Source organism: Macrobrachium nipponense, chromosome 16 (assembly GCF_015104395.2).
Source record: "Macrobrachium nipponense isolate FS-2020 chromosome 16, ASM1510439v2, whole genome shotgun sequence".
Lineage (NCBI taxonomy): Eukaryota > Metazoa > Arthropoda > Malacostraca > Decapoda > Palaemonidae > Macrobrachium > Macrobrachium nipponense.
Window position 1 is genome coordinate 73,097,938 of NC_087209.1, and position 4,326 is coordinate 73,102,263.

The window sequence follows — 4,326 nt, forward strand, 5'->3', positions numbered from 1 at the left end:
ACTGATGCGTAGAAGGGATACTAAATACATCTGTATTATTTATTGGTAAATATAAGGTGTATTTAATATTTTTCATCGTCACTAACTGATGCAAGAAAACAAAGTGTTATAACCCATCACAAGTTAATGGTGCAAGAATTAAATTTAGTTTAACCCGCGGGCTTTCAAATGTCCTTTTTTTGGGAATTGGAACAAATTCTGTTTAGCCGTTAGTAATTTGTTCTTTTGCAAAGATCGAAAATTTAGCGTAGTTCGCTGTCTTACTGTTAACATGGATCTCAAATTTGGCATCGGTCCACGTCATGTACTTATTGCACGTAATTCACAATTTACGATATCGCGTCGTAACTCACTAGTGCACGTCATGCAAATATACCATAGCTCGTTGACATTTTAGTGGAACAAACAACAATGCAAACAAAGAATAACTCTTCGTAACGATTGCATGTTTCTCGTTAAATAATGCACGGCGCCCTGAATTTGTATGAAGCTGCTGCAAAACTTTGAGAGCAATGGTAATAGTAATGTGGGTTCACTCGGACCAGAGAAATATCTTATGATCCATCTGATGAGGGTGTTATGTGGAGAGTGTCGAGCATATATGATAAAAATGGTTGGCTGAGAGGGAAATTCAAAGTTGTTGTAACGAAAATGAAGTTTACTTTAAAATGCGCATTTTTAGTGACTCGTTTGGCGGTTAAGTGCATCTACGGTTGTGTAGTCTGATGAATGGAGCATTGAGAAAAGTCAACGAAAGATAGATGATTTAGGAGCAAAATTATGGTTTAAAAAAAAAAAAGGTCGTGAATATTCTAATGTTTTTTTTTAGAAACAATAAGATAAAAGCTACTTGTGCAATAAACACGACTAAGAACCTCTAATTAAGCATCACCCAAGGCACGTGTTTTTATCAGATCAATCTCAGGGAAGGAGGGAATTCCGAGAAATGCTACGGATTTCACTGTAGGCTCGTCTCCCTCTCCCTTCGAAGCTTAATAACTGATTATTGGGTCGGGCTCGACTTGGCTTATTTCCCCAGGGCAAAGGTCCATAGTATTATTATTGAAACGTTTACTTGAAGCTGAAGATATACCACATGTATCTATGTGCGTATGGATTTGTATTTTTATCGTCAAATGCATATTCAATAAGCTGTGAATTGATTAACACATGAAACTGTTCATTCCTCGCTTGTAAGTACTGTGCTGACGATTTCCCAGATTTGCATCTCTCATACGACTCATGACTAAGAAAGAACATAGATAAGGTAAAGGGATTAAGAATTAGAAGAAAAGAAGGAAACTTAAATCGACTGACTATTGAGATAGACGAGAACTGTGGCAAGAATAAAGGAACCTGAACAAGTAACCAACAAGAATTACATGCAACTGACTGAAAATATACGATAGCAGTCACCAGTACCATAGCTACTGGATTACCAACATAACCATCCCGGGTGCCCCCGACCTCCCGCCCCCTTTCTCCATTTCCAGGAGAGATATTTCTGTTATGAAAATCAAAATTGGTAAGAAATATGGAGATAGGAGGAAATGATGACATGACAAGGTTGGCTTGGATGAAAAAATAGTTTTGCAATGTTTTGGGGAGGTCTGGCCTTGTGGAGAGAATGGTAAGAAAACTGCAAAAGTTGGAGATAATTGATAATTAAATCGGATGAAAAGATAGTTTTGCAATTTTGGGGGGAGGTCTGGCCGTGTGGAGAGAATGATAAGAAAACTGCATAAGTTGGAGATAATTGAGGAAAAGAAAATAAAGACGTAGAAACTGTTGGACAGAAGGATTAGGTGAGGTTGATATCTAGGACGCATATTCCCGAACTGTAACCGAGTATCGAACCCTCCCTGAAAAAGCGGGACGCCATATCTTAAACCCTAACCATAGAATCGTCTTGAAAATAATCTCATTTTGTTTCCCACACCCAAGTGATAGACAATCAACAATATAACCTAGGGGCATGGCAAAAAAGAGAAAAAAAGAAAAACCGGGGCTAGTACAATACTAGTATATATCTCTGGAATTTGCAACTAAGACGGGAAAGATTGCACGTAATATACAGATAAATGGCACAATGTAGGAAAGGGGTTTGCTCGCTTTTGATGGGCGTTTTGGATTAACATAAGAAGCGGCTAGAGAAGTTGGACAGCTAAGAAGGTAAAGCATAGAGGGAAAGGATGAAAACGAATAGGGCTCGGGCAAAGCCGTCGGGACTGAAGAGTGTCAGCAAAGGATGTTATATACTGTGTAAAATGAGTTTTGCAAGACGCACTATAGAGATATCAAGGAGAAAAGTCTCATATAGCACTGCTATTGTACCTTGTAGGCTACCGTACCAGCGTGCGCTCAAAGGGACCTGTATAATTGCCATAGGTGCCATTCATTCGTCTGCTAAGTCTGTTGTTATTGTTGCTTCTCTGGAGATATTTTATCATCAATATTACTGTCCTGCTTTTTGTATATAAGGTTGTCATGCTTGGTAAAAAGTTTATTAAAAAGGAAACTATTCATGAGGCAACTCGCTATCATCTGTCACCTCAATAATAACATCGATTCTGCAGTGCAAATGTCCCCTAAATCGAAAGTATGCTTTATAATGTTAATAATATTAGTAGTAGTAGTAGTAGTAGTAGTAGTAGTAACATCGAGAATGATAGTCATAGTAAAAAGTCGAATGAGTGCCGTTATCCATAACGCATATCGTTTTTTAAGTTAACAGGATTCATACCTAATTTGCGCAAGTCTAGCCCAAACTTTATGTTAGAAGATCGATTCAAATTACGTTACCCACAAATTTCAGCCCGTTAGATGGGGTTCCATTTGCTGTTTTCGAATCAACGCTTTCATAAAAGTGACGCTTTTAACCTCGAAATCAACGTCAAAATTTACCTGACTATGAAAATGAAATTACCAGACAGACTGCAGAGCAGAGAGGGATCCGGAATGTTTGGAATCGCCCTCCCTTTACCAACACATTCCAAAACTTTGGAATCACATGCTACGAACCCAGCAATATTCCATGTTAATTATTGAATGCCTGTGGAGTGCGGATATTGGCTCCACACTAATTATCGAATACTTGGTATAAACTGCGATAACGCTGATAGGGAAATTTAAACTTTTTTGTTTTTTTTGAGATACAGGGTAAAATATGTGATCAAACGTCGTCTGACGTTATAATATTATTCACATGACAAATGGATTTCCTTATGGGTGTCTCTAAACGGTATTTTGTATTACCATGTATGACCAATTAACCTGTGGTGGGTAGTGCCGTCAATGCATCCGACATGGTGCACTGTAAGCATTATTAGAAGGTGTTTGCAACGTCCCTTCGGGCCTTAGCTGCTACCACTCTTTAGCCTTTTACCTTACCTTCGTTCCTTCTTCCTTTCTTCAACCTTGCTTTCCAATTGGAACTTCAGAATTCAAGCAAAGGTGTAATGCATTATTATAGTAGATTCACATCAACGGTGCATTTGATGTCTAGACCAGTCCCTTACGACGCTCCTGATTGGCTGTTGATAAGCCAATCAGAGGGCTGGAAACTCTCAGTCTCTGAGACGGGCCTAGACGTCAAATGCAAGGTTGATGTGAATCTACTTTAGCCTAATAATATTCTCCTTGCATTCTAATACATTTTTATCTATTTATTCCCAAAATCTGGCAAAAAGAAAATGAAAAAAAATATCAGGATTGCCCGATAGACCAAACTAAGCCTAAAAGAGGTTTCACGTAAAAAACATAAGAAAATCTGAGAGCCTTGAATTCTGGTTAATAGAAATTGATCATCCTGTTGGTAAACGGGGATCTGTAGGAGGCCTCTAAAAATAAACATGGAAAGTTCATAAAGTCTAGCAAATAAAAAAAAGAGGCTTACCAGATGAACCAATAGGGAGCCGATAGGCTCCGAAAATAAACATTGAAAATGACGTCCACCGTCCACCTCTGACCTTTGACCTACAGCTGATTTTTTTGGCCTCTCGGATTTTTTTCAGTTTCTTTTCTAACGGAATCAAGGAAGTGACGTCATGCCATAAATCCAGATTTTATTCCGATTTGAACGAATTCTGTCGCCTGAAGAAAATTGATTTTCATCCATTAAGAAAAAGAAAACTGAATTTCTCTCCTGTTACTTTTTAGAAGAGTCACGTGCCACACGTAGTACATATATCAAAGTAACTAGAAGGATGAAAGTTATAACACTTTAGTGTTTTCAAAAAGATAATTGAAGATGGGCAACAACGATGACAACAACAACAAAAAAATACACATTAACTTGTCAATTGTGCGTTGAAAGCTTGAGACGAG